This window comes from Dermacentor andersoni, chromosome 2 (assembly GCF_023375885.2).
Source record: "Dermacentor andersoni chromosome 2, qqDerAnde1_hic_scaffold, whole genome shotgun sequence".
NCBI classification, from domain to species: Eukaryota; Metazoa; Arthropoda; class Arachnida; order Ixodida; family Ixodidae; genus Dermacentor; species Dermacentor andersoni.
Window position 1 is genome coordinate 59,083,541 of NC_092815.1, and position 10,744 is coordinate 59,094,284.

The window sequence follows — 10,744 nt, forward strand, 5'->3', positions numbered from 1 at the left end:
CGGGAAATGTCTACGTACATATTACCTGTTCCAACCATGAAATATCGTAATTTCCTGCTCCAACCATGAAATATCGTAATTTCCTATGTAGATCACGAAAGAGGAATGGGTCCGCGGGACTAGATCCGGCTGGCAGACGAAGAAGCGGTTGCCAGCGCAACAGACTATTATAGGAAGTGGCCCGAGCGAACGCGCGACGCCTGCGCTCCGGCATCCAATGATGAGCTCGAGTTATGTAAACAGACTGGCTGCCGAGCGCCTGCTGGTAGCCTTGTGCCAGTGATTCCGTGCAGTGCTGTGGGAGCTGAGGGACGCCGTTAACTCAGTGGAGTTGCAAAAGCGTGACCCTCGACCCAGACGTCCTGTCAGCGCTGCATGAAGCGCGACTTAAATATTGACCTTTGGCATTCCAACGGTCTCTTTCTTTCTTTTTCCTCTCTCTCTCTCTCTCTCTCTCTCTCTCTCTTTGAGACTTGCGACGCAGTAATCATGAGCTGGCAGCGTTCGCGATAAAGCAAGGCGGGCCTGGATCGTTTGTTGAGCCTAACAAACGGCCATACCAAGCCCGTGCTCAGCCATAGCTGCTCTGTCGGCGCTGCACGGAACAAGTGACTTTAAGAAATGAGCTTTAGATTGAGCTCGACTGAGTCAAACTGGGCCATGTATAAGGCGCGGAGGGAGGTCTAGAAGTAGATGTCGCCTCATTGTTGTACCCCAGCGTTGTGGGGTACAAAAATATTCTATATTCATGAAACATTTCCGATACGCCTATGGCTCGCCCGCTGTTCGTGACTGTACAGAACTCGCTCTCATTAGGCAATCACAACAGAGGAGCTACCGGCCAATGCTAAAGCATTCTTATATGCGAACGTGAATTGATGAATCTGGCACATCCGTTCACTTAGGCGCAACACACATCCTTCATGGTCACTCACGGCCATGGCGCCGCTGGTGACGGTGCGTAGGCTAACACTGGCAGAGCCAATATACAAGGCGTCCCAACCATCATGCACCAAGATTTAGAGATATGCAAACGCCATGTAGGTGGAAAGAACCAAGGTAATGTTGTTTGTCGTCGCTTGGAGATACTCAGAATATTTTCTTTTTTACATTCTGCGTAGTTTCATAATTAGTCTTAATTAATTAATCAACGTCTCAACTATTATAATGAGATGAAAAGTGTCAATGAAAAAAATTGTAGAGCAACATGAAAAACTCCCGATGCAGCTTTCTGTTCCTCAATGCGAGCTACATAAAATTGTTATTCCGAGAATGAAAGAGAGAAATTAAACCCGATATTACTTCCTTCTAGCGCCCTTTGCATCTTCACTATGTACAGCATAGACAGCAGTGGGAATAAAGGGCACCCCTGCCTCAGTCCCTTGTTGATATCAACTTTCTCCTCATTCCTCATCCCTTCCCGTTCAACGCAAATGGTATTTTCTAGGTAAATATCTCTCAAAAGCTGTATAGACATTGTCGTCTAAGCCTTCCCTTTCCAGAATATCACGCAAAATATTTCAGTCTACGTTCCTATACGCTCCTGTAATGTCTAAAAAGGCCACATTATATTCAACTCTTGATATTTCAATACACTGAGTAAGGACGAATAAGTTATCATCCAGACGCCTACTTATTCTAAAGCCATTCTGAAGTTCTGCCAAAGTGCAATTAATCTGTGCTTAGGAGTTTCAGACTGTCTCCAATAAGATAAGTTAATTTTATTAGCCCGACGTTTCGGAGCCTATTCGGCTCCTTGTTGAGGGGTTGTTCTTCGGGGGTGGCGGTGTGCAGCTTTTAAAGGGTCGTTTGTAAAAAAAAGGAGGGGAGAGTACGGAAGGTGGGGAGACACTTCACTTATTTGGTTGGAGTCAATCTGAAAGTCCTAATCAATTTCCCAACCGGACATGTCATCCTGTCGAAATGTTTAGCTTCATTATTCTCTGCCCATGCTTGCAGCTTTAACTTAATAGCCTGCATTGCTTACCTGTATATTACCGATGTAATGTTCAACGGTCTATACGAGTGAATTTTATCTTTCTCCCCTTTGCCTTTATAAACTAAATTAATTCTATTTTGTCGCCAACTGTCTGGTATTCATCTATCTTTTAGACTTTTTCCTACTGCTTTCAACAGAGCTTCCTTACTTTTTGGTCCTAGTTCATTAATCAGCCTAACGGGAACCTCGTATAGCCCTGTGGCTTTGCGCTTCGAAATTTTCGGCTTTCTTCGAGTTGAAATTTGTCAGCACCAGCTCCTTTTCCATCTGGTTCTCTTTCATACTATTTTTTACTCGTCTGCCAAGTACAAGCCAAGTACAACCTCGTCATTGCCTTGGAATGATTCGGCTGTTATATTTCAGATGTAAGTTAAGGCCGCATTCCTTTCCAGTGTGTTTCCATCTTCGTATAGAATATGTTGTTGTATTGTTGTTGACTTCCTGCCTAATAACTTTATGTGGTTCCAAAATATTCTAGGTGCAGCCTCCTTTTGCTCACGTATTTCTGACAACCAAAGTTCACTTTCACCTCTTGTCTTTGCTTGCACGAGTATTTGAAACATAGGTTTTTTTCTCGCGGTAGATTTTCCATTTTCTGGCAACTTGCGGCAACTGCGCTTTTTTTTTTTTTTTTGCCTGTTGGTGCTCTCGAGATGCTTTCTGTCATTCGGCGATCGCTTCTCTTATCTCCGTGTTCCACCAGCTTTTCGGTTTCTTTTTTCCTTCCCAACGAACGTGTTGCTCCTTTTTCCGTATTTCTGTCGTTATTACACTTAGAAGCTCACTATATTCTCACTCTTTGTTTGGCCATTTGCCAAGTTCTTCCTCGACTCTTGTGACTATATTTGTTATTTGTTCAGTGTTCAAATTTGGACTGACCATTTCGCGCTCCTTGCTCTATTTCCCAACTGCATATTCAATATTCAAAATGATGCGTTGATGATCACTCCCTATGCTGCTATACCCTTCCTCGTCAATGACCAATTTCTCTCAACTTATTATTAATTTCTTCTGTCATCAGCCAGTAATCAATGGTCTTCCCACTTCCCACGTGCTCTGCCCGTAACACTTAGGCCTTGTATTCACGATAGCGAGGTTATGTTGGACAAATATCAAAGATCTAGCATTGACTTCCCGTTGTTGTCGGTATAGCCATCTAGATCCTATATGTGGGCATTCATGTCAATTAATAGGATAATTTAGGAATCATTCCCGAAACCCTTAACATCAACACTTAGGCATTCCACTAACTCTTGATTCTTCTCTGTGCAATTATTTCCGGTCCACAAATACGTCACGCCCAGCCAAGTTTTATTTTCACTCATTGTACCTGATAACCAAAGATGCTGTTGACATTTTGAATTTACTCTTTTCCATTTGGCTCCCTGATGGTTGAGCATTCCGACTCCTCCTCCCTTTCTGTCAGATTTAGTTCTGATGCAGCATTCCCAAACATAATTCTCAATCACTGATTGAGAATTGAGTGGGATGTGCGGATGGAGCCCCCTCCAGAATATTCCGGGGATGGGGGGCTGACCCCCCCCCCCCCCCCCGGCGATGCCGAAGACCCCCCCCCCCCCCATCTAACGCGTCATTGCCAGAGTTTTGTCATCCACATGATTTGAGGTCTCTTTTGGCTTGCCTCGGCCTTTTCACTTAAAATTTTATTCAACAAATTAATTAAATTATGGGGTTTTACGTGCCAAAACCACTTTCTGAGGCACGCCGTAGGGGAGGACTCCGGAAATTTCGACTACCTGGGGTTCTTTAACGTGCGCCTAAATCTAAGTACACGGGTGTTTTCGCATTTCGCCCCCATCGAAATGCAGCCGCCGTGGCCGGGATTCGATTCCGCGACCTCCTGCTCACCAGCGCAACACCATAGCCACTGAGCAACCACGGCGGGTAAATTTTTTTTTTATTGTGGTTATAGTCATTGTTGGCGCGGACGTGTACAGATTTTAATTCATACTTTGCTTTACTTCTGCAAATCCTAACAATAGGAGAACAAGCGATTTAGAAGGAAGGAAAAAGTGGAGAAGGAAAGGCAGGGAGGTTAACCAGTTTAGCTTAACCAGTTTAGCTTAACCGGTTTGCTACCCTACACATGGGAGCGGAATGGGGGGATGAAAGATGGGGAAGGGAGAGAGAGAGCACATGGCACAGCACACACATCGTCCGTTAGAGTCCATCACTCTTGCGTGGTACGTGATATCACTGTCACAGCCGCTTGTCCAATCCCGTCTCTTTCAAAAACCGAAGTAGTCCCTTGAAGTACCAACGGCGGCTGCCTCATCCGTATTTTCTCAGTTCAACATTGCTTTAAATTTCCACTGTAAACACCATGTACATATAAGATATATTTAAATATATACACAGGGCAAAGTTCATCATATTTTTTAAGAGAAAGAGGTAGCCAATTAACAATTATTTTTAAAGGTATGGATAGCTTATACCTAGAGAATGAATATGTTGCTGTATATTCACCTCGCTTCAAAATGCTTTGCCTTATTTTTTGACCCGGAAAAAAAAAATAAACCTGTAGACTTTAGTGACCCCTTCGGCAGACTCTTTATCAACGGCGTTTCATCAACATGAATCGTATGTGTCTCAGTATCGCTTCTTTTTCCAGTAAGCATAGCTAAGTACTCATTAAAAGACACTTCTAATAATTTACAACATTTATTAGGGATGAAAACATCGTCATTTGCACGCAGAGATCATAAATATATACAGGGTGTCCCAATTAACTATCATGCACCAAGATTAAAAAAGAAGCGATGTGTTACTCGAAGGAAACTTAGTCCATATTGTTCCCAGTACAGTGGAGTAGCTGCCAGTAATTTTTCCGTAACTCAGATTTACTTAGGTTGGTTGGTAACAACTTTATTTATAGTCCTGCAGAGCTTTCGCATTGTATTTAATTATCTAGTTCGAGACTGTTGGAATCTCAGCGCTGACACCCGTTGTTGCAATCGCACCGCTGGCACGAGTTGTTGCAGATGGGTCGCAAGCCCCAAGGGTAGCGTTGGCCTGGCGGCCTGGGGTACAACTGGAAGCATCCGAAGGTCCGGGAAAAGCATGAGTCGACTGCTAACAGAACAACTTGCTTATTCTAGCATCGCAAAAGAGCGGGCGGTAAGGTCGACCGAAGTGGAGATACAGGAGAGCACGTAACTCGACGGAAGAAATCGGAGCCTCTCTCTTGGCGTCCGGGGGCAGCTGCTTTTATACTCTCGCAGTTGAGGGGAAGAAGGAACGCCTCGTCAGAGGCGCACGTGTTGCGGGGCACGGACAGGCTGAGAGACATGTTGAGACGAGTGTAGTGACGCATCCGCCGAGCCGGCGCCGGTCAGACCTCCTCGCTTCACACTTGGGGAGCTCCTCTCCCCGGCTGCCGCGCTTTGACAAGCGTGGGCACCACCATGCACACACACACACACGCACACTTGAAGACACGTGGCACTGAAACATGCCTGGACGCGCGTGGCGGGGAGGCGTATCGGCGGCGCTGAACGGGCCAAAATGTCCGCCGCTTTGAACGAAGCCCCGGCGTCCGTTGCATCCGCGCCGGCTATACCGCGCGTCGTATACAGGCGAAACGGAACAGACCGCCCCGCCGGGGGAAGGAGATCCCGATGGTCAGGGGACTGCATCCGCTGTCCGGAGGGATGTCGCTCGATGATGCTCATAACCGAAGTCGGGCGTCCTTCGGCGTTTCTTGAGCGCAGCGCACAGAGAAGGCCTCGTTCTCACGTTCAGGTTCACACAGGACACTGCAAAGTGACTTCGGGAAAGTTGCCATTTTTCTCTCGTTCCCAGCAAGCGTTAGAACTACGCCGAAACTCAACCGCTCAGTCAGCAAGCACGACACAACCCTCACTAAGCCATGTCATGCTCTTTCCCCTTTTATACCACTGCCTAGTTCCTTACAGTAGTCTAGCAGCACTCAGAACGCGTCCACAAATTGGAAAATTGCACTAGAAAGCACGTCATCACTTTGAAACACTAAACAAAAGCAATATGTTAAAAATCCTGCCTCAGGAAGAAAAACATCAGTAACAAATAACTCTGAGGCTGATTCCTACGTTAGGGGCTTCGACTTAAGCCATCGGCGTTGCCGTTGAGACTCCCCTTTTTGTAACGCACCTCAAAGGAATGTTGTTGCGAAGCGAGGCTCCAGCGCAGGAGGCGGCCATTTGTGGAAGAGATAGTCTGCAGCCATTGGAGAGGGCAGTGATCCGTCTCGAAGCATGCGAAGCGGAGATCGCAGCGAGCGACCGTACACTAGCTCAGCTGGCGAAAACCCCGTAGCCGCATGCGGCGCGGTCCTTAATGGAAACTTCACCCCAGGCAGACACAGCTCCCAGTCAGTTTGTTGTTCAAAACACAATGCTCTCAACACGCGCTTCATGACGGAGTGGAGCTTCTCAACGGAATTCGACTGTGGGTGGTACACTGAGCTGTGTAACAGCTTTACCCCGCACCTTTCGAGAAAGGCTGTCGTCAAAGCGCTCGTAAACACCGTGCCCTGATCTGACTGGATTTCCGCAGGAAAACCAACTCGCGCAAATATGGACAGTAGTGCATTGACTATCTCAACTGAGCTGAGTTCTTTAAGCGGCACTGCTTCAGGGAACTTTGTCGCTGGGCAGATCACAGTCAAAATGTGTCTGTACCCCGTGGTTGTTACCGGCAGAGGTCCCACTGTATCAATAACGAGCCGTCTAAAAGGCTCCGTAATGATAGGTACCAACTTCAACGGCGCCCTCGATTTGTCCCCTGGTTTGCCCACCCGCTGACAGGTGTCACATGTCCTCACAAAGTGGTCTGCGTCCCGAAAACACCCTGGCCAATAGTACTCTTGCAAGAGACGGTCCTTAGTTTTCTTAACTCCTAGGTGTCCGGACCACGAACCCCCATGCGACAAGCGCAACAGATCCTGACGGTAGCACTGAGGCACGATCAGCTGATCGAACTCCACTCCCCTGCGGTCTAGATACTTCCGGTACAGGACCCCACCTCTTTCCACAAAACGAGCATTTTTCTTGGCGATACCTTCCTTGACATTGCAGCGTATGTTTTCTAGGCTGCCATCCTTTTTTTGCTCGGCTATCAAAGCCGACCGGCTGACTTTTAGCAACCAATTTAGTCCGTCTGACGTAGGCGCGATGAGCAAATCTGCAGATAGCTCTTCTAACTTTCCCTTATCGGGCATTTCCTCTCCGGTATCTGGTGCCTTCAACGCTACAGGCTCAATTTTATTCAGTTCGGGCGTGCTCTGAATATCAGCTTGCTGCGCCTCTGACCCTTTCTCATTGTTCGACAACGTCGGCCCCGCAACTACCGCCTTTGCAGCGAGCTCCCGAACCTTCGATCTGGTTAAGGCCTGAACGCTAGCCTCACCAAACAAAAGCCCCTTCTCGCGCAGGAGGTGATCGGACCTGTTCGAAAATAGGTACGGGTACTGGGGGGGCAGCATAGATGACACTGCGGCCTCCGTCTCAAGCGCTCCGAAAGGTCCTTCAATAAGCACTTTTGCTACGGGCAGACACACGCTATGAGCTTCCACGGCTTGCTTGATCCATGCGCACTCGCCCGTGAACCTATCGGGTTCTACGTAAGAGGGGTGAACTACATCCATTGTAGCTGCGGAATCACGAAGCACTCGGCACTCTTTCCCGTTCACGAGGAGGTCTCGCATGTAAGGCTCGAGAAGCTTCATGTTCTCTTCAGTGCTGCATAATGACAAAAACACGACTTTTGTTTTTGTTTCTGGACGCTGCGCCGAAAAGTGACCCGGCTTCTGGCACGTATAACAAACGCGCGCTTGCCTCGTCTCGAACCGCTTTCTGCGTTCGGCTTCGGTTGCCGCCGTCTCCTTACGTTCGGTCGGACTGCTTTCACTCGCATCCGAACTACGTGTGTCCCCCTTTGCTCTCATGGGCGTGAACTTCGGCCTCTCAAACTTGGAGCCAAATTCACCCTTTTGACCGTCCTTAGCTCCGCGAGCCCGACGCGTCACAAACTCCTCGGCTAGCTCGGCGGCTCTAGCCACCGTACTAACGTCTGGCCTATCCAAGACCCAGTACCGCACGTTCTCAGGTAACCGACTATAAAACTGTTCCAGCCCGAAACACTGCAGAACTTTCTCGTGGTCACCAAACGCTTTCTCTTCTTTGAGCCACTCCTGCATGTTTGACATTAACCTGTAGGCAAACTCTGTATATGACTCACTTCTGTCTTTCTCATTTTCCCGAAACTTCCGACGGAAAGCCTCCGCTGACAGCCTGTACTTTTTTAGCAGACTCGATTTCACTTGGTCGAAATCCTCTGCCTCCTCTCTCTTCAAGCGAGCGACTACGTCGGCCGCTTCGCCGGGTAACAAAGTGAGCAAGCGCTGTGGCCACGTTTCCCGAGAGAACCCCTGCTTCTCGCATGTTCGCTCAAAGTTAACCAGGAACAAACCAATGTCCTCTCCAAGCTTAAACGGCCGCATCAGGTCAGTCATTTTGAACAATACTCGTTCTCCTGCACCGTGTGCCTGACTTCCATTACGAGCGCGTTCAATCTCTACCTCGAGACGCTTCATTTCCAAGGCGTGTTGACGGTCGCGCTCTTCGTTTTCTTTCTCTTTTTGTTCTTTTCGTTCGCGCTCATCTTTCTCTTTCTGTTCTTTAAGTTCGCGCTCCTGTTTCTCTTTCTGTTCTTTAAGTTCGCGCTCCTGTTTCTGTTTTTGCTCTTGAAGTTCGCGCTCCTGTCTTTTTGCCGTCTCCCTCTCCTCAATGGTCTCAAGGCATTCCGACAGCTCGTCATCCTCAGCTTCTAACTCAAGAATAGCCCTCAGCAGTTCTGGTTTTCTGAGTTTGTCTGAGACATCCAGACCCAACTCTCTTGCAAGCTCCAGCAATTTCGGTTTGCGCAACGACTTCAAATCCATGGCTGCTCTGAATGCTGCTTTCTCTACTGCCTACTATTGTCTTGCCGCAAACTAACCCGGCAGCAACGACAACCACAATTACCAGCTCTGTTTCTGACACTAACAAAAGCCTGGCAAAGCTCAGAAGAAGAAAGTCCCGCACTCACCAAACCTCGCAGCCAAGAATTCAGCGCAGTCGTTCCGCTGCAGGCAACCAGTCATCACACAGGGCTCGTTGCTCTGCTCCCGGATGGTCGTTGTGCTGCTCAGCATACAGTCAACTGCATATCTTCGCTGCTGGCCTCCGTTGTCGCGATCTCACCGCTAACAGACAGTTGTTGGAATCTCAGCGCTGACACCCGTTGTTGCAATCGCACCGCTGGCACGAGTTGTTGCAGATGGGTCGCAAGCCCCAAGGGTAGCGTTGGCCTGGCGGCCTGGGGCACAACTGGAAGCATCCGAAGGTCCGGGCAAAGCATGAGTCGACTGCTAACAGAACAACTTGTTTATTCTAGCATCGCAAAAGAGCGGGCGGTCAGGTCGACCGAAGTGGAGATACAGGAGAGCACGTAACTCGACGGAAGAAATCGAAGCCTCTCTCTTGGCGTCCGGGGGCAGCTGCTTTTATACTCTCGCAGTTGAGGGGAAGAAGGAACGCCTCGTCAGAGGCGCACGTGATGCGGGGCACGGACAGGCTGAGAGACATGTTGAGACGAGTGTAGTGACGCATCCGCCGAGTCGGCGCCGGTCAGACCTCCTCGCTTCACACTTGGGGAGCTCCTCTCCCCGGCTGCCGCGCTTTGACAAGCGTGGGCACCACCATGCACACACACACACACGCACACTTGAAGACACGTGGCACTGAAACATGCCTGGACGCGCGTGGCGGGAACTCGTATCGGCGGCGCTGAACGGGCCAAAATGTCCGCCGCTTTGAACGAAGCCCCGGCGTCCGTTGCATCCGCGCCGGCTATACCGCGCGTCGTAGGCGAAACGTAACAAGACGTACTATGACAATTATCAAAGTGTCAATGAGGCATTTGTAGGCACAGCCAAGGGACATCTACCTGCGGTATCTTCAGCGACGTGCTAACTGCGTACTAATTTTTTCCGGCTGATAAATAAAACCTGCGAAATATGGCGAATACTACGTGACTTCGCTCCCACCCTCATCATAAAGCAGCGCCCTCGAACAGGCTCATTCTGAGTTAGCCAGAACGAAATGAAGCAAATAAAAAAAATCACCGCCAGAGCACTCCGTACAGACGGGTAAACCAGCGAAGTTGAAAGGTGCGGCCCCGGTGTTTATCACTGGGTTAATCCCGACAGTTCATTAAACGACAGCTTGGGAGGCTGCCGGATCCTTGGTACGCAGTTGCTGCTTGCGCTCGTTTCTGCACGAACCTGTTCTTGTGCCCGGGCTGCAGCATCGGGACGGCGTAGACGAGCTCGTTCCCGGTTCTGCTCGCGGTGTTGCTGATCGAAAGCTGCCTGCTCCTCAGGGGTACGTATGAAGCGTGGCCTACCCATTTCGGAGCCGGAAACAAACCGCTGCGTGCCCGCTCGGCTGCCACGGAGAGCAACGACGCCACTACTGGCGCAGCCATCGCGCCCCTCTCTTTCACTTTTTTTTTTGCGTGCATTCGCATGGGTTTGCGCCGGAGGAGTTTTCGGGCGCACAGACGACAGATGGACGGACGGACAAAACGGCTAGCCATATACAGCTTCGCTGTAAAACATCGTGATGAAATCTTACCTGCCGCGCCTCGGCCGTAGTAAACGTCGCATTTGGTGTTACTTGGATACAAGCCGTGTTAGCTGTTGTC